Raw genomic sequence first — 21,291 nt, forward strand, 5'->3', positions numbered from 1 at the left:
TCAATAGTAGAATGGAGATAACAAAGGAAATAATTAGTGAACTTGAAGATTAATCGATAGAAATTATCCAACTTGAACAACACACAGAAACACACACACACACACACACACACACAGACAACACTGCCTAAGGGACCAGTAGGGGAACAACAGCAGGCCCAAATTTATGTCATCAGAATCCAAGAAAGAGAGGAGAAAGAGTGTGATGCTAAAAAAATAGTGAAGAAATAATGGCTGAAGACTTCCTCAGTTTGGCAAAAACAAAGCAAAACAAAACCCCCATACACCTACAGATTCAAGTAGTTCAACAAACCTAAAAAGTATAAACTCAAAGCAACCCATGCCCAGACATGTCATAATCAAACTTCTGAAAACTAAACATGAAGAAAATAATCTTGACAGCAGCCACAGAAAAATGACACACACCTGTACAGAAACAATGATTTGAGTGACAGAAGATTTCTCATAGGAAACCATGAAGGCGGGTGGTGGGGCAAGGAGGTGGCATAGTGTTTTTAAAGTAAATTGAAGAAATAGCTATCAACCTAGAATTCTATAGCCAATGAAATACTTTTCAAATATCAAGGCATGACAAAGAGTGGTTTCCTTTTATCCTGAAAGAGAGTTATTTCTTCACTGGATACAGGGTTATTGACTTACATTTACTTTATATCAGTAGACTGGAGATTATTCCTCTCTTAGAGTTTCCATTTAATATGTATACAGTTTATCATATGTAAGTTATATCTCAAGAAAAGAAGACACAAAACAAAAAGACCACAGAGACAGACCCTCACATGCACTATCATATGATGTAGGACAAAGTGAAATTGTAATTCTACAAAGAATAATGATCTTTTCCATAAATGGGGCTAAGATAATTGCACATTAATACAGAAAAAATAATCTTGAACCCTGCCTTCTCTCAAAGCCTACACAAAAAATAATTACAGATGGATTACAGCTCTAAATACTAAAGATAACATGGCAAACCTTTTAGAAGAAAACTTAGGAGAATATCTTTCTGAATTTAGAGTTGGAAAAGATTTATTTCATAGGACAACAAAAACACCATAAATGAAAAATACATAAATTGGACTCTGTGAAGGTCAGTAAATTTTATTTGTCAAAATATGTCTTCAGAGAGTGAAAAGGAAGACACAGAGGGGGAGAAGATAATTGTAGTACATTTTTGGACAAAGGATTCATATCCAGAATAAATAGGAAACTCCTTCAAATAAATAGGAAAAAGTGTCTATTCAATAATAATGGGCAAAAAGCTCTGAGCAGGTGCTTCACAAAAGAAGATATTTAAATGATCAATAAATAGATGAAAAGGTCCTAAACCTCATTAGTTAGCAGAGAAGCTGATAACTAATGCCACTAATACCATCCAAAATGTTTCAAATAAAAGGGGATAAAGTGCTCACAAGGAGATGGAGTAACCATATTCAATAGACATAAACCCATTCACTGAAAGATCAGTTATAAGAATGTTCACAGAAGCATTATTTTTAATTGCTCCAAACTGGAAAATACTCAGATGCCTGCCCAATTAACAGTAGAAGTGTATTTGATATTCTCTCGATGAAATACTACACAGTCAAGAGAACCAATTAACTACAAGTGCATGCCGAAAAATGTGGATGAATATTACAAACATAAAATTGAGCAAAAATTGCCAGACAAAAAGAGAGTGCACTGTGTAATCACATTTATACAAAGTTCAATAATAGGCAAAGCTATCTATGAAGTTAGAAGTCAAGATAATATTACCCTCTGAGGGATAGAAACTGGAATACAGCAGAAAAAATGTGCTTTTGGAGTGCTGGCAATATTCTTTTTCTTGATCTCAATGCGAGTTTCACAAACATGACTTTTTCTGTTTGTATTTTGTGCTTCCATAAAAATTACAAAATGAAAGGAAAGGAAAGGAAACACAAAATTAGATGGCTTCACCAGCTAATTTTTCTAATGATTTGTGGAGAAAATAACACAAAGCTCAGAAAACTCTTTCACAATATAGAAAATGGGGAATAATTCTTGACTTATTTCATGAGGCTGACATAATCTACATGCCAAAAACATGCAGCTTTACAAGAAAATCTCAGGTACGTTCCTTTAATAAACATAGATGCAAAATTCTAAAGAGAATATCCATTAAACAAATTCAATAATATTTAAAAAAATAATAATAACTAAGATCAAGTAGGTGATTTTTCAGGACTAGAAGGTACGAAGGAACAGACTTTATAGACACATACCCTCCTACTTGTGAGGCAGCTTTAATTCTGTCCAAAACTCTTAGCAAGAACAACTGATGAAATGCACCAACCATAAGATGAATAAGGATTCAACAGAGTGCTACAGGGGGTCCTGATTACTGATCTATGGGCACTTTTAGCATGCTATGCCTAGTTTGTCTATCATGCTTACTGTAAATAAATCTGCAATTGATGGGCTGCCTCTGCATTGAACAATAGAAATTAGTCACATAGCCAGAACAGGGCCACCTGAGTTGCAGGATATAAAAACTGAGTGATACACAGATGTTTTCCTGTGCTGACTTGTCCCTATTCATCACTCTGAAGCCAGAATTCATGCTATGTGGGAAAAAAAGGAGCTCAGAGGGCTGAGTGTGAAGGAGTCAGGGCCTCCAGATATTGCTGCAGCGTATATCATAGTTCTTGCTTTGCACCTTCATTAGTAAACTTGATGCTTGACAAGACTTCAATTTCATATAAGTTTGATCAGTAATGCAGGTCTTTGTATTAGGCACAAGGGTTAATTTAACAATAAAAAGTCAGTGTACTTCAAAATATTAGAAATAAAGGAGAAAACTATATCATCTTAATAAATGCTAAACAAAGAAATAATTCCATACCACTTGTAATTTTTAAAAAAATCTTATCTGAGTAGGAATAGAAGGGAATTTTCTTCTTGTGTAAAGGATGATATATACGTGAAAAAAAAAAGAAAAACAATAAAACAAAAAAAATACAGCTAACATTTTCCTTAGTGATTGTTGTAAGTTGAATTCTGTCCCTCAAAAAGATATGTTGAAATTCTATGCCCACTGCCCCTGTACCTGTGAATGTGGCCTTATTTGGAAATAAGATCTTTGTAGATGTAACAAAGTTAAGATGAGAACATTACAGTAGGGCCTAATCCAATATGACTGGTATCCTTATAAGAAAAGGGAAATTTGGACACACACACACAGGATGATCATCATGTGATGACATGGGCAGAGATTGAAGTGATGCAGCTGTGGGCCAAGGGACATCAAGGTGGCCAGCCACCACCAACACCAAGAAGATGCAGGGAGGATTCTGTGCAGAACTTCAAAGGGAACGTGCCAACACCTCAATTTCAGGATTCCAGCCTCCAGAACTGTGAGACAATAAACTGTGTTTAAAGTCACCCACCTTTTGGTATTGTGTTATGAAAATCCCGGAAAACTAATGCAGTGGTAAATTATTGAAGGCCTTCTGCCTGAGCTGAGGAATGAGACAAAACAGTGTGCTGCCCCTTCCATTAAATATTGAATTGGATGTCCCTACCTAGTGAAATAGGTCAAGAAAAAGACATAGAAGAGTACGGATTGGAAAGAAAAGTTTAAAACTGACTTGGCAGTTGTTATGTCTCTGTTTGAAAAAATAATCTACAGAAAAACTATTAGAGTCAATAGGGGAGCTTAGAATATTTCACTGAATATGAGACCAATATGCAGATATCAAATGTATTTCTAAACATGCAACAGTTGTAAAATGAAATTTAAAACATATTGTTTTAATAGCATAAAAACATCAGTGTTTACTATGAATGATTTTTTTTAATTTATTTATTTAATTTATTTATTTTTGGCTGTGTTGGGTCTTCATTGCTGAGTGTGGGCTTTCTCTAGTTGTGGTGAGCAGGAGCTACTCTTTATTACGGTGCGTGGGCTTCTCGTTGCGGTGGCTTCTCTTGTTGTGGAGCACGGGCTCTAGGTGTGTGGGTAGAGTAGTTGTGGCTCGTGGGCTCCAGACGCAGGCTCAGTAGTTGTGACTCATGGGTTTAGTTGCTCTGCAGCATGTGGGATCTTCCCAGACCAGGGCTTGAACCCATGTTCCCTGCATTGGCAGGTGGATTCTTAACCACTGCGCCACCAGGGAAGCCCTATGAATGATTCTTGGAAAGTTTCCCAACATTTCTACACTGAGAATTATAAAATACAGTTGACATTTAAATAACATGTGTTTGAACTGTGCAGTCCATTGAGACACAATTTTTTTTCTTCAGTCCGGACTACAGTCCTACACGATCCATGGTTGGTTGAATCCTCAGTTGGGGAACTGTGGATATGGAGGAATGATTGTAAATTTATGTATCAGTTTTTGACCATGAGGAGGGTTGGCAAAAAACTATTAGAGTCAATAGGGGAGCTTAGAATATTTCACTGAATATGAGACCAATATGCAGATATCAAATGTATTTCTAAACATGCAACAGTTGTAAAATGAAATTTAAAAGCATATTGTTTTAATAGCATAAAAACATCAGTGTTTACTATGAATGATTTTTTTTAAATTTATTTATTTAATTTATTTATTTTTGGCTGTGTTGGGTCTTCATTGCTGAGTGTGGGCTTTCTCTAGTTGTGGTGAGCAGGAGCTACTCTTCATTATGGTGCGTGGGCTTCTCGTTGCGGTGGCTTCTCTTGTGGTGGAGCACGGGCTCTAGGTGTGTGGGTAGAGTAGTTGTGGCTCGTGGGCTCCAGACGCAGGCTCAGTAGTTGTGACTCATGGGTTTAGTTGCTCTGCAGCATGTGGGATCTTCCCAGACCAGGGCTTGAACCCATGTTCCCTGCATTGGCAGGTGGATTCTTAACCACTGCGCCACCAGGGAAGCCCTATGAATGATTCTTGGAAAGTTTCCCAACATTTCTACACTGAGAATTATAAAATACAGTTGACATTTAAATAACATGTGTTTGAACTGTGCAGTCCATTGAGACACAATTTTTTTTCTTCAGTCCGGACTACAGTCCTACACGATCCATGGTTGGTTGAATCCTCAGTTGGGGAACTGTGGATATGGAGGAATGATTGTAAATTTATGTATCAGTTTTTGACCATGAGGAGGGTTGGCACCCCTAGCCCTCATGTTGTTCAAGGGTCAACTGTATTATTGAGAAAAATTAGAGAAGATCTAAATAAATGGAAGAAAACACCATGTTCACAGATTAAAGAACACAGTATCATAAGGCACCAGCTTGGTCTAAAAATTCCATAGAATTCCCCCCAAATTATAAAATGAATCATAATTATATAAAAGTAAAAAGGGTCAGGAATACCCAAGACTTATGGTTTTCTCAGGGTATAGGCCCAGCAGTGGAATTCCTGGGTCATATGATAGTTCTATTTTTAGTTTTTTAAGGAACCTCCATACTGTTCCCCATGGTGACTGTATCAATTTACATTCCCACCAACAGTGCAAGAAGGTTCCATTACCCCACACCTTCTCCAGCATTTATTGTTTGTAGATATTTTGATGATGGCCATTCTGACTGGTGTGAGGTGATACCTCATTGTAGTTTTGATTTGCATTTCTCTAATGATTAGTGATGTTGAGCATCCTTTCATGTGTTTGTTGGCAATGTGTATATCTTCTTTGGAGAAATGTCTATTTAGGTCTTCTGCCCATTTTTGGATTGAGTTGTTTGCTTTTTTGATATTGAGCTGCATTCAGAAAGAGTCATGTACCACAATGTTCATTGTAGCTCTATTTGCAATAGCCAGGACATGGAAGCAACCTAAGTGTCCATCGACAGATGAATGGATAAAGAAGATGTGGCACATATATACAATGGAATATTACTCAACCATAAAAAGAAACGAAATTGAGTTATTTGTAGTGAGTTGGATGGACCTAGAGTCTGTCATACGGAGTGAAGTAAGTCAGAAAGAGAAGAACAAATACCATATGCTAACACATATATATGGAATCTATAAAAAAAAAAAAGGTTCTGAAGAACCTAGGGGCAGGACAGGAATAAAGATGCAGACGTAGAGAATGGACCTGAGGACACGGGGAGGGGGAAGGGTAAGCTGGGACGAAGTGAGAGAGTGGCATGGACATATATATACTACCAAGTGTAAAATAGATAGCTAGAGGGAAGCAGCCACATAGCACAGGGAGATCAGCTCGGTGCTTTGTGACCACCTAGAAGGGTGGGGTAGGGAGGGTGGGAGGGAGACGCAAGAAGGAGGCGATATGGGGATATATGTATATGTAAAGCTGATTCACTTTGTTATAAAGCAGAAACTAACACACCATTGTAAAGCAATTATACTCCCAATAAAGATGTTAAAAAAAAAGAATACCCAAGACAATTTGAAGAAATTTTTAAAAGGGTAGAAAATTTATGCTACCAAGTACATAAACCTAGTTCAATGTTAAGAGTAGTTGAGAAAGTGTGATATTGGTACAATATCAGACCCACACATATATACTGTCATTTGATGCACAAAGGTGACGTGGCAATACAGGGAGAAAAAAATTACCTTTTCATTAAATGGTATTGGGTCAGTTGAATATCCATATAAAATAATGAATCTTTATTCCTACTTTACCTCATAGCATACACAAAGTTAATTCCAAATGGGTAAAAAATCTCAATGTTAAATCATAAAACTCTTAAAAGAAAACATAGGACAGTATTTTTATGACCTTGGGATAGGCAAAGAAATCAAAAGGAGGGCACCCAAAATGCAAACTGTAGTTGGGAATATTGATAAATTGGACCACACTAAGATTAAGAACATCTGTTCCTCAAAAGATAACCTTAAGAAAGTAAAAACAAAGCCACAGACTTGTAAAAACTGTTTGCAATATAGATGTCTGACAAAGGGCTAATATCCTGAACAAAGAATGAATTCCTACAAGTAACTAAGAAAAAGGCAGACAATCCAATAGAAAAATGGGCAAAAGTCTGAGAAGTCACTTCACAAAAAAGGGTATTCAAAATACCAATAAATACACGAAAAGATGTTCAACTGCCTTAGTCATGAAGGAAATGCAAATTAAACGCCGCAATGAGATCAATTTTCCATAAGCCAGAGTGTATGAAATTCTATCAAAGAAGGTGGATGAGTATGTAAAGCACATAGATCACTCATACATTGTGGTGGGAGTGTAATTAGAATAAGAACTTTGGGAAATTGACAGTATCTACTAAAGCTGAACGTTTGCAAATTCTGGGACCCAGCAGAACTCACATGAGAAACAGAATGAATAGGAGCTATCTTATATCTATATCTACATCTATATCAATATCTGTATGCATATCTAATCATGTGGGCCTATATATGTATCATGTATCTCTATATCTATCTATTATCTATCTATCTATCTATCGAGTTTATATGTATATATAAAGAGATCTATTATAAGGAATTGGCTCACGTGATTATGGAGGCTGACAGGTTCCAAGATCTGCAGGGTGATCCAGGGAACTGGAGCCCCCGGACAGCCAATGAGATAGCTGTAGTCCAAGGGCCTAAGAACTAGCAAAGCCAGAGGTAAGTTCCAATCCAAAGGTGGGAAAAAGCCAATGTCCCAGTTTGAAGGCAGTCAGGCAGGAGGAATTCTCTCTTACTGGGGGGGTGGGGGTCAGCCTTTTTATTCTACTCAGACCTTCAACTAATTGCATGAGTGTCACTCACATTATGGAAGACAATCTGTGTCACTCAGTTTACCAATTTAAATCTTAATCTCATCCAAAAAACACCCTCATAGAAATACCCAGAATAATATTTGAAATATATCAAGAATCTGGGCATTTGCAGCCCAGTAAAGTTGACACATAAAATTTACTATCACAATATCCAATGGAAATGTGTACACATTTCTCCCAAAAGATATGTTCAAGAATATTCATGGCAGCATTATTCATAATAGCTTCACAATGGAAACAACCCAATTTTCATCAATAGTGGATACTGTGGTATACTACTATAATCAGATACTCTATGACAAATAAAATGAACAAACTAAAACAACATCTAACAACATGGATGGGTCTCAAACATAATGTTGAGTGAAAGAAGCCAGACCCAATAGAATACATCCTGTAAGATTCCAGTCATAAGAGAACAAAAACATTCAAACCTAATCTCTAGTATTAGAAGTCAGGTTAATCATTACTTTGGTGGGGAGGGGCTAGAAAGTGGAGAGGATCTTTCTGCTTGCTGTTAATATTTTGTATCTTGATCTATTTTCAAAGTGTTTTAATTTTGTATATTAACTGAGCTGTAATTTTTGATTTGTACCTTTTCTTTCTTATGTTTTCCCCCCAAAAAAGTTTATCTTAAAAATGGAGTTCCAATAAAGTATATTTAGAGAACAAGAGATGGAATGATTTTTAAATGATCAGATCTTAAGTGTGGTAACATCACAGAAAGGTTTCTAAAAAAGTGAAATAATCCTAGAGGATAGCCTGAGATGCAAAAAGAAATGGCATGTTTAAAATAAAAAGTAAACGTGGGAGAAACATAAACAAACATTTATGGATTATAACTATAACAATAAAATAATATCTAAACAATAATAACGATGCCTAAATTCAGGGGTAAAATGGCAAGAAAGAAACAAAATTTCCAATGATAATAACATATAATACTCACTGGGTTCAAAAACATTTAAAGTGTCCAAAGCTCCTTGTATATGTTGAAGGAAGGCACATATAATGCTTAAAGTATGGACTATATCCAGAGAAAATGATAATTCAAAAAGATACATGCACCCCAATGTTCATTGTAGCACTCTTTACAACAGCCAGGACATGGAAGCAACCAAAGTGTCCATCGACAGATGAATGGATAAAGAATATGCATATATATGTACAATGGAATATTGCTCAGCCATAAAAAGAATGAAATAATGCCATTTGCAGCAACATAGATGGACCTAGAGATTATCATACTAAGTGAAGTAAGCCAGATGGAGAAAGATAAATATCATATGATATCGCTTATATGTGGAATCTACAAGAAAATGATGCAAGTGAATTTATATAAAAAACAGAAATAGACCTACAGGCATAGAAAACAAACTTATGGTTACCAAATGGGAAAGGAGAGGGATAAACTAGGAGTTTGGGATTAGCAGATATATAAAATAGATAAACAACGAGGACCTACTATATATCGCAAGGAACTATACTTAATATTTTATAATAACCTATAAGGGAAAAGAATCTGAAAAAAATAGATATATATGTATGTATAACTGAATCACTTTGCTGTACCCCTGAAACTAACACAACATTGTAAATCAACTATACTTCAATAAAAAAGAAACAAAAAGGATAGAAAAAAAAGTACAGAATATTAAATACTTTTAAATGTTATAGGTAGGGAAGTTATCTGCTTCACACCATGAAAGAGTACCTTCCACCGTAAACAACTATAAAGCTGGATGAAATATATCAGGCAACTGTTTTTAGATGTTTGACAACAGGCAGTATAGGACTGTGATCCCACAATAAAGAGGAAAAAAGGGAGCCCTGCCCTCCCCTTTGCTTTCTGCCTGAGGGAAATTTTGGGACCTTGGGTGGAGAGATGGCACCCAAGCAGAGCAAACTGGTGTTGCTGAGCTGAGGAGGCAAAGGTGGGATTTCTAGGCTGAAAAAAGTGGCTGGAATTTGTGTTAGGATACCCAAAAGGAGGGTGTAATGTAAAGGGTGGTGGTTTAGAAAGTTATGAATTAACCATGAGCTTTTGGCCAAGAACTGGGCTGCACATACATAAAAAAAGCAAAAGCAAAAGCCACACCCCTGCAACAAGGCCTAAGAGAGATTGCCTGTTATGGGGATAAAACCTGAATAGAGATGCCAAATATTGTGCTAAGTGATGTTGGTGTTTTAGACCAACCAGAGTGGAGATATCTTGCTGAGCACCATGGTTATTCATTCAAGATCCCAGAAAAGCTAAGGCCTAGGATTAAAGATCACGCCCTAGAGTGAGGGCTAGGCCCTGGACTAAGTTTGTAACCAAAATAATACACCCAAAAAAGTGTAAAGCCAAGTTGGGCAGGACTAGAACAATACCTATTAATAACTGCCTACCAGAACATGACTCAGTACTCTTTAAAGCATTCCCTACTATGTACCATCTGTGATGTTCAGCATACATTAAGAAATGACTAGACACATGACGAAGCAGGAAAAAATGAGGCCCATAGTTAAGGAAAAAAAAAAAAAGACAGTCAATAGAAACAGAATCCACAATGACCCAGATGTAGGAATTAACAGACATAGACATTAAAGCAACTATTTTGAGTTTTTTAAAAACATAATAAAAATATGTTCACAAGGAATGATCAAACTGGGAATACGAGGAGTGAAATTAAAACCACAAAAACTAACAAATATAAAATCTAGAAGTAAAAGTATATGAAAAATTTCACCAGATAGGCTTAAACACCAGATTGGAGTCTTCAGAGGAAAGGATTATGGAATTTAAGGACAGATGAATAGAAGTAATCCCACCTCAAGAACAGAGAGAAAACAGATTGTAAACAAAATAAGCAGAGCCTCAGTGGTATGTAGAATGGTGGCAAGGAAACTAACATATATAAGCACATTTGTTGCCAGCAGATCTGTTCTATAAGAAGAAGTTCTAAAAGGAAGTTCTACAGGGTGCAGGATATGAGATGGAAACTTGGATATGAAAATATAATGAGCTCCACAAATAGTAAACGTTAATTCTAAAAAATTACCCTTTTCCTAATCTTATGTTTTTAATTGAAGTATAGTTTATTTACAATATTATATTAGTTTCAGGTGTACAGCATAGTGATTCAGTACTTTTATAGATATTAATCTTAATTTAAAAAAATTCAACTCTGTTTAAATACAAAATTAATAACATTATGAGGTGGGGTTTATTACCCATGTAGTTGTAAAATATATGATAATAATTATACAAAGAATAGGAGAGGTTAAATAGAATTTTACTGTTAAAAGATTTTACATTTTACAGAGGTAGTACAATTACCACAGTAGACAGTCATAAGTTAATGAAGCATATTGTAATTCCTAGAACAAACAATAAATGCAAAATAGTATAAATAATAAAGCAATAGAGAAATTAAAAGAAAAAATCAATCAATGCAGAAAAAGGGTTTCATGAAATTAGATACCCATTCATACTCAAATCAAGTGAATGTATAAAAAACCTACAACTAATATCATATTTAATGGTGAGAACTAAACTCTTTTCCTTCTTTCCAGGAAGAAGACAAGGATGTCCACTCTCACCACTTCTATTTATTATCATCCTGGAATACAAGAAGAAGAAATAAATGGTATACAGATTGGAAAGGATAAAATAAATCTATCTTTATTCTCAGATAATACGATTGTTTATGTAGAACACACCAAAGAATCCATACACACAAAAAACACCCCCACAAAACTTGTTAACTAATTAAATGAGTATAACAAGAGTGCAGGATGTAAAGTCTATATACCAAAGTAAACTGCTTTCCTATATACAGCAATTGGAATTTAAATTTCAAAAAGCAAAACCATTTATAACAGCACCAAAAGAAATGATGTGCTTTGGTATGCATCTAACAAAATATGTTATGCAGAAAACTATAGAACATCAATGAGAGAAATCAAAGAAGGTCTAAATAAATGGAGAAATATTCCATGTTCATGAATTGGAAGAATCAATATTTTTAAGGTTCCCATTCTTCCCAATTTGATCCATAGATTCAATGTAATCCCAAATAAAACCTCAGCAAGCTATAGGAGAAAACTATAAAATTATAGGAAAAAAACTATGTGACCTTAGGTTTGGTCTCTTTTAGATACACACCACAAGCTCAATCCATGGAAAAAAAACATTAATAATCTGGATCTTATTAAAATTAAACCTTTTGCTCTGCAATGAACACTGTTAAATGAATGAAAAGACAATCCACCAATAGGGAGAAAACATTTACAAATCACATGTCTGATAAAGGACATCTAGGCAAAGTATACAAAGACTATTGATATTTAAATCTTAACATTAAGAAAACAAAAAACTGAATTTAAAAATGGGCAAAAGATCTAAACGGACACCTCACCAAACAAGATATATAGATGGTAAACAGGCATATAAAAAGAGACTTAACATCATTTGTCATTAGAAAAAGACAAATTAAAACAAGAATGAAGTACCACTCTTAGAATGGCAAATGTACAAAAAATGGTTAATACTGATTGTTGGCAAGGATATAATGCAACAGGGACTCTTCTAATTTCTGGATGAGAATGCAAAATGGTACAGCCAGTTGGGAATTTAATTTGGCAAATTCTTAAAAAACTAAAATGTTTTTTAAAACATTTTAAAAAACTAAAAAATGTTATGGGTTGAATTCCCCCAGCCCCCATCTCATGCTGAAGTCCTAAACTCCAGTACCTCAGAATATGACATTATTTGGAAATAGGGTCATTGCAGATATATAGTTATACTGGAGTTGTATACTGGAGCTATAATACTCCAGTATTAGTTATACTGGAGTATGATGGGCCCCTAATCCAATATGATTAGTGTTCTTGAGAAAAGGAAATTCAGAGACATGTACACAGAGACAGGCCACCATGCAGGGACGAAGGCAGAGATCAGGGTCATGCTCCCACATGCCAGGGAACGTCAAAGATTGCCAGCAAACCACCAGAAGTTAGGAGAGAAATAGAATAGATTCTCCCTCACAGCTCTCAGAAGGAACCAACTCTTGCCAACACTTTGATAATCAGGCTGTTAGTCTCCAGAATTGTGAGACAGTAAATGTTTATTGTTTAAGCAATTCTGTTTGTGGTTCTTTGTTATGTCAGCCCTAGGAAACTAACACACTAAACATAGTCTGATCCTATGATAGTCAATCATCCTATGATAGTCAATCACATTTCTAGGTATTTATCCAATGATTTGAAACTTTATGTACACTCACACACACACACAAATCTGTACTTGAATGTTAATTACAGCTTTATTAATAATTACCATAAGGGACTTCCTTGGCAGTCCAGTGCTAAAGAATCTGCCTTCCAATGCAGGGGATGTGGCTTCAATATCTGGTCGGGGAACTAAGATCCCACATGCCCGGGCAACTAAGCCTGCGCACCACAGCTACCGAGCTCGGATGCCTCAACAAGAGAGCCCATGTGCTGCAAACTACAGAGCCCATGCGCCCTGGACCCCATGCACCATAACTACAGAGCCCACGCAACCTGGAGCCCGTGCACCACAACTAGAGAGAGAAAACCCGCATACCACAATTAGAGAGAAGCCTGCGTGCCCCAACGAAGAGCCCACGCCCCGCAACTAAGAACCAGCACAGCCAAAAAAAAAAAAAAAAAAACCCCAAAAGTTAAAAAAACATTATCCCAAACTGGAAGTAATCAAAATGCCCTTCAATAGACGAATGGGTAAATAAACTATGTTACATATATGGAATGGAATAGTATTCAGCAATGAAAAGAAATAAGTTAACAAGCCATGCAAAAACATGGATGAATCTTAAAAGTATATTGCTACATGAAAGAAACCAGTCTTAAAAGGCTACATACTACATGATTCCATTTATATGACATTGTGGAAAAGACAAAACTATAATGATGATAAATGTATCCGTGGTTTCCAGGGATTTGGGAAGAGAGAGATAAATAGGTAAAGCACAGGGGAGTTTATAGGACAGAGAAACTATCCTGTATAATATTTTAATGGTAGAGATATTGAGGCAGGAGATAGATGGGCTCCAGGCTGGACAGTTACAACTGGCCTCTTGTTCACACTTCCTGGGGGGAGAAGAAGATGGGCTCCAGGCTGGACATTCATTATCAGCCCCCTGTTTACATTTCCTGAAGCAAGAGACAAACAGGGTCCGGACTACATATTTATGACCAGATTCCTGTCTGTATTTCGAGATCTGCACTTTGATTAAGAAACAACAACAGGAATAGGGTAGATAACTGGACATTTGACACTTTTATGGCCAGGACAGAGAGGAGCTAAACCCTGTTAAAAGATCAAGAGATCATACATTTCCCAACCTTGGGGCAAGAGAGACACTACACATGCACAAAAGGTTTCACGGGGTCAAAAAGGCAAGGGATGCCAGACCATAATAAGTCTTGCCATTGTCCCTCCCAGAGGCCTTTGCGATGAAATCCATCTTGACTGAGGGTTGCGTGAGCACCCAGGGGAGAGTCCAGAGACAAATTAGCCATAGGGTCAAAATAATACGGTTGGCCAAGAAGAAGACAAAGACCCGGAAGGCTGCCCCCTTATAAAGGATTTAAACTTCCCAAAGGCATGGCTCTCTTTCTGAGTTTGCCTGTGCGTCTTTCCACATGCACTTTGCTTTTCCAATAAATGTTTACTTTTCTCTTTACCTTCTGCCTCCTCACCTGAATTCATTCTTGACAAGGCAGGCAAGAACTTGGGGTTTAGGCCCTAGCAGCTGGTCTCTGTGGTCTAGCAGTTAGGACTCCCGGTCAGGGAAATAAGATCTTGCTTCCAGCTGCCGCTTACTGCTGCGTGCTTCCAAAATCAATATGACATTATGCTTTTTAAAAATCCACAGAACTTTATAGCAAGAAGAATGAGCTTCACTTGATGCAAATTTTTAAAAAATCACTTTGGGATTCAGGGGAATCCCATGATGGAATGTTGACTGTGACAAAAATATCTAACAGTATCAGAAATATCTAAATTAACCTCAGTGAAGGGGGTTGAGGGAAAATGTACCGACCTAAGTAACTTTGGAAATGAATGGAGACTTAAAGGCAAAAAAGACTACATAAGCACAGTACTCCATTCGGCAAAGCACATGTACATCCCCCAAGGGTACAGGCTAAGAACAGGGAGATCAGCTCCGTGCTTTGTGACCACCTGGAGGGGTGGGATAGGGAGACGCAAGAGGGAAGAGATATGGGAACATATGTATATATATAGCTGATTCACTTTGTTATAAAGCAGGAACTAATACACCATTGTAAAGCAATTATACTCCAATAAAGATGTTAAAAAAAAAAGAATTCTGAAACACTTATAGATGCATACTGAAGTTCAACCAGTAAGTAAATAGATGCAATGGTACGAGACAGGTTTCTCACTGTAGGAGATAGGGGTTACCCACAAGCAAGGGGGAGGGGGCTAAGATGATCCACGTCGCATTATAGTTGGAGAATTCAGTGTGGACTTATGTGGAGTTTAATATGGATATAGATGGGTTTGTGCATATATACATGGGTTATATAAACATATATCTCCTTCCTCTGAAAACTCCAGAGGTCCTAGAAGCAACCTCCCCCAGTAGCAACAAGCACACCCAGGATTCAGATGTTCACTTCTAATACCATTTTCAAACAAAAGGAACTAAGGATCCTTGGAGAAATGGCTGATTCTAGGACTGGGGCCAGAAATATTACAAGTCTGGAGAATCTCGTAGTGCTAGAAAGAATGCAGGTGCTCAAAGACAACCCACAAGGGAGGGTATCAAAGCAACACAGGAGCCAACTGAAAGAGCTCCCAATGACCAAAGCTGGAAGAATATGGGCAATAAAATAAAGTCAGGGGATTAGAACCCAAAGTAGAAAGTAAATGTCCATGAATCTACACTGACATAAATGACTGAATACATAAATAAATGTGGGAAGAGAGATGAATCTCCCAAGAAGAATAATTTGAGATAATTTATGTAAATACTTTAAGGAGTATTTAAAATGTATGTAAATATTTTAGTAGATAGAGTATAACTCCCCACTCCTTAAATGTGAGCTGCACATTTTGCCATCCTTCCAAAGACCACAGGACAGTGAGGGAGGTACAAAAGAGGAACTTCAGGGTACTTCCCTGGTGGTCCAGTGGTTAAGACTCCACACTTCCACTGCAGGGGGCATGGGTTTGATCCCTGGTCAGGGAACTAAGATGCTGCATGCGGCGTGGCATGGCCCAAAATTAATATAAAGTAAAATTAAAGGATACCTATACTATCTCTGACATATATCAGTTCACAATTTAAAAAAAAGAACTTCACAAAGGAGAAATCTGACAAATACTACATCAACACAATTGATCAAGGTCAACATGAGCAGTGATAAGTCATGTTAACAGTATGTACCCTTGATAAGATGTGATGAGAATGGCACTTTACCTCTGTGGTCTTCCTCCCCAAAACCCACAACCTCAGTCTAATACTGAGTAAACATCTGATAAACCGAAACTGAAGGACTTTCTACAAAATACCTGACAGGTACTCCTCAAAACTATCAAGATTATCAATAAACCGGCATGGCTGAGAATCTATCACAGCCAAGAGGAGCCCAAGGAGACATGACATCTAATGTGATATGGTGTCCTGGATGGGATCCTGGAACAGAAAGATAGTGGGCAAAAACTAAGAAAATCTGAATAAAGTGTGGTCTTTAGTTAATAATAATGTATTCATATTCTTTCTTTAGTTGGAAAAATATAACATACTGATGTTAGATGTTAACAATAGTGGATCCTGGGTATTAAGTATATAAGAATTCTCTGTACATCTCCACAGCTTTTTTGGAAAGCTAAAATTATTCTAAAAATAAAAATTTATTCAGAACAAAAACATGACACTTGCTGTAGGCTTTTTATAAGGCACACTTGATAAGGTTAAGATAGTTTTCTTCAAACCTAGGTTTGTTGTTTATCTTTTAGTCCTGAATGAGCATTGGATTTTACACAACACATTGAATTTTATTATGTCAGTATATTTTGTTGACATGATATTTTTTATTAGCCTGTTAATGTGGTGATGAGTATTTTGCCTTCGTGGGATAAATTCTCTGTAGCATGCCATGCTGTTTAATAGCATTTTACCCACATTAGAACTTCTTTCAAAATTGGAGTCAATCCTCTCAAACCCTGCCACTGCTTTATCAACTAAGTTTATGCAACATTCTAAATCCTTTGTTGGCATTTCAACAATCTTCACAGCATCTTCACCAGGAGTAGTTTCCATCTCAAGAAACCACTTTCTTTGCTCATTCATAAGAAGCAACTCCTCATCCATTAAAGTTTTATCATGATATTGCAGCAATTCAGTCACATCTTCAGGCTCAACTTCTAAGTCTAGTTCTCTTTCTAAGTAATCTGCAGTTACTTCCCCCACTGAAGACTTGAACCCCTCAAAGTCATTCATCAGAGATGGAATCAACTTCTGCCAAATTTTTGTTAATGTTGATATTTTGACCTCTTCCCATGAATCACAAGTGTTCTTAATAGCATCTAGAATGGTGAATCCTTTCTAGAAGGTTTCAATTTACTTTGCCCAGATCCAGCAGAGGAATCACTATCTATGGTAGCTGCAGCCTTGCAAAATGTATTTCTTCAATAATGACATTAAAGTTGAAAGTACTCTTTGATTCATGGGCCACAGAATGAATGTTGTGTTAGCAGGCATGAAAGCAACATTAATCTCACTGTCCAGCTCCATCAGGGCTCTTGGGTGATTACGTGCATTGTCAATGAGCAGTAACATTTTGAAAGGGATTTTTTTTTTTTTTTCTGATCAGTATGTCTCAACGGAGGGCTTAAAATATTCAGTAAACCATGTTGTAAACAGATGTGTTGTCATCCAGGCTTTGTTGTTTCATCGAGAGCATAGGAAGAGCAGATTTAGCATAATTCTTAGGGTCCTAGGATTTTCAGAATGGCAAATGGCATTGGCTTCAACTTCAAGTTACCAGCTGCATTAGCCCCTAACAAGACAGTCAGCCTGTGCTTTGAAGCTTGGAAGCCAGGCATTGAGTTCTCCTCTCTAGCTATGAAAGTCCTGGATGGCATCTTCTTCCAACAGAATGCTGTTTCATCTACATTGAAAATCTTTTGTATAGTGTTCAGATGTTCACTTCTAATACCATTTTCAAACAAATGGTATTATCTTAGCTAGATCTTCTGGATAACTTGCTGCAGCTCCTACATCAGCACTTGCTGCTTCACCTTGCACCTCTGTTATGGAGATGGCTTCTTTCCTTAAACCTCATGAACCAACTTCTGCTAGCTTCAGACATTTCTTCTGCAGCTTCCTCATCTCTCTCAGCCTTCACAAAATTGAAGAGAGTTAGGGTCTTCCTCTGGGTTAGACTTTGGCTTAAGGGAATGTTGTGGCTCGTTTTATATTCTATCCAGACCACTAAAACTTTCTCCGTATCAATAAGAAGGCTGTTTCACGTTCTTATCATCCATGTGTTGACTGGAGTAGCACTTTCAATTTCCTTCAAGAACTTTTCTTTTGAATTCACAACTTGGCTGTTTGGTGCAAGAGTTCTAGTTATCAGCCTATCTTGGTTTTCAACATGTCTTCCTCACTATGCTTAATCATTTTTAGTGTTTGATTAAAATGAGATACGTACAATTCTTCCTTTCGCTTGAGCACTTAGAGGCCACTGGAGGGTATTAATTGGCCTAATTTCAATACTGTTGTGTCTCGGTGAGTAGGGAGGCCCTAGGAGAGGGAGAGAGACAGGGGAACAGCCAGTCAGTGGAGCAGTCAGAACACACAACCTTTACTGATTAAGTCTGCCATCTTATATGGGTGTGGTCTGTGGTGTCCCAGAACAACTACAATAGTAACGTCAAATCAGCCATAGATCACCATAAAGAACATAATTTTAATGGAAAAGTTTGAAATATGAGAACTACCAAAATGTGACCCAGAGGCATGAAGTGAGCAAATTGGAAAAATGACGTCAATAAACTTGCTCACTACAGAGTTGCTGCAAACCTTCACTTTGTAAAAAAAAACATCATATCTGTGAAGTGCAATAAAACGAGGTCTGCTTGTATAGCCAAACTCACAGACCTACTTATTGGCACAGCACAGACTGGAATTTATTTTCCACACTCACATTGGCTCTAAATTGTCAACTGAGTGAGTGGATTATTCTTGTTGCTGCTCCAGGCACCTAGCAGAGAACAGGGGCATAAACCAATACAGACGGTCCCCAATTTAAGACGGTTCAACCTATGATTTTTTGACATCATGATGCTGTGAAAATATGCATTCAGAAGAAACTGTACTTCAAAGTTGGCATTTTTATCTTTTCCCAAGCTAGCAGTATGTGGTACCATATTCTCGTGATGCTGGGCAGCAACTGTGAGCACAGCCCCCAGTCAGCCACACGATCACGACAAGGATAAACAACTGATACCACCATTCTGTTTTTTACTTTCAGTACAGTGTCACAATAAGCTACATGAGATATTCAACACTTCATTATAAAGTGCTTTGTCTTAGATGATTTTGCCCAACTGTAGGCTGATGCACGGCTTCTGAGCACATTCAAGGTAGGCAAGGTTAAGCTTTGATGTTTGGTAGGTTAGGTTGTATTCAGTGCATTTTCGACTTAAAATATTTTCAACTTATGATGGGTTTATCAAGATGTAACCCCGCTGTAAGTCAAGGTAGATCTGTACTTACTGACCTGTTGTCCCACTGGAAAATGCTTTAATTTGAGGTTTCTGATATTATGGGGTACAAGGGAGGCAAGGAAGTAATTATACTTTCAGAAATGTGATCCCCATGACCATATGCACATATATGAAGTCCCTTGGCCCCTCTGGGCTCATATACCTCTAGGATGGAAGGCATGGCTTGAAGGTACCTTCAGGAAACGTGTAGGAGAGTGGGTGCTGCATTCATAGGACCAGTGGAGGTGGTGTGCTAGTGGGAATCTTCCAACTGATGCTTCTTATGTCTCCTCTAGTCTGTTGTTGGGTTTTATTTTCCTTGTCTGACTCCCTTTTTGCCAGTGGCCAATACCGTGTAGTTCATTCCTTCACTATATGCTGGCTCCGTGTGTATCCAGACGGCCCCAGATGGTGTGGAACTCAGGAGCCAGATGAAGTGATGAGCATGCCGGTCTGCTCACCAGGAATCCCTACTCTGGTGCTCCCGTCTCCTGGCAAACCCCTCCTTTGAGGCAAGCCCAGGTCAGCAGTCACCTCTTCTATGAACCCTTCTCCAGAAAGAATGAATCCTTCCTTCTTCTAGGATCATGTTGCAGTTATCAAAGCCTATACTGATTATTTATTTATATGTGCATCAGTTAACGTGTGTGAATTTGCTACAGGACACTTCATTGCAAGGCTGACATAATTCTTTGTTTTTCCATATCAAATAACTGCCTTGGTTGCCCTTTACTGCTGCTGGGGTAAATTCAAGGGCAGTCACATTTTGGTAAGCCTTTCCTTAGGTTTTGGTGCCATCCAGGAATCCTGGGCTTTATGCAGTTCAGAGATGTGGGCATTGCCTCTGCTGGTCCACAACGATCTCAGATCCTGGTGGAGCTCAGATTCTCTGGGGCCTGACGAAAGTGAGCTGCAGAGCCCCCTAAGTGGGCACAGGGAACCCCTCTGCACTCAGTCTTCTGCAACATGCTTGCTGAGAGCAAAGGGGACAGTGTCTACACACCACTTTTGAAGGCCCTCGTCAGCATTCTCTCTCCCATCCTCTTCCAGAACCATGACCCCTCCTCAATATCCAGGATGTAACTAAGCCCCTGACCCCTTGGCCTGGTGTCTGCTCTGAGCTTCCTCTTGGCAATTAATTCTCTCGGCCTCAGAAAAAAAAAAACAATGCCTAGATCACACCACCAAGTTTTGACTGTCCTTCTGGCAAGCCGTGGGGAGTTAACTTTTCAACATTCTCAATCGCCTTTAAAAGAGAACGAGATATAGAGGATATACACTGGGAATTCCATCACACACTTTTGCAGAGTCTCCTCCTTGTAGAACGCCTCCCTGGCGGACTTCGCCTCTCCTCTTGGCACCTCCAGAACTGGCTGAGAAGCAGGCTGGTGATGCCCAGCAAATGGATGCTGAAAGAACATCCACGACCGGCGGGAGGTAGGAGGGGCCTGTCTCAGGTCTGTCTCGTCTCCTTGGAGGGAGTCGCGAACCTGTGGGAGCCCGGTTCCCGGGCGCTGCACCCCGCCCCGGCGGGGGGTAGGAAGGGCCCTGGAGAAACGGACCCTTGAGGGTCCCGGCGTTCTCCCACCGACCCGGCGCAGCTTTTGAGAGCATCAGCGAGCGGAGTGGGGACAAAGGACAGAAGGGACCGGCGGAGCACGGCCTTGCACAGCCTCTGGAGCGCGGGGACCGCTTGGTGGAGACAGAGGCGGGGCGGGGGCGCACCTCCCCGGGAGCGCTCGAGCTACTGTCCCCCACTGCGGCCGCCTAGCCGCCCTAGGGCCGGCGGGTGGTGGGGTGG

At 38.4% G+C, this 21,291-nt stretch overlaps 1 protein-coding gene across 1 annotated transcript in view; it reads left to right on the forward strand.

Annotated features, from left to right (window-relative positions):
* CHRNA7 (cholinergic receptor nicotinic alpha 7 subunit) overlaps nucleotides 1-21,291 on the forward strand; it is a 223,545-nt gene that overhangs the window by 81,688 nt on the left and 120,566 nt on the right. The gene's annotated exons all lie outside the window — the stretch shown is intronic.

Source organism: Neophocaena asiaeorientalis, unplaced genomic scaffold (assembly GCF_003031525.2).
Source record: "Neophocaena asiaeorientalis asiaeorientalis breed wild unplaced genomic scaffold, Neophocaena_asiaeorientalis_V1.1 scaffold743, whole genome shotgun sequence".
NCBI lineage: Eukaryota > Metazoa > Chordata > Mammalia > Artiodactyla > Phocoenidae > Neophocaena > Neophocaena asiaeorientalis.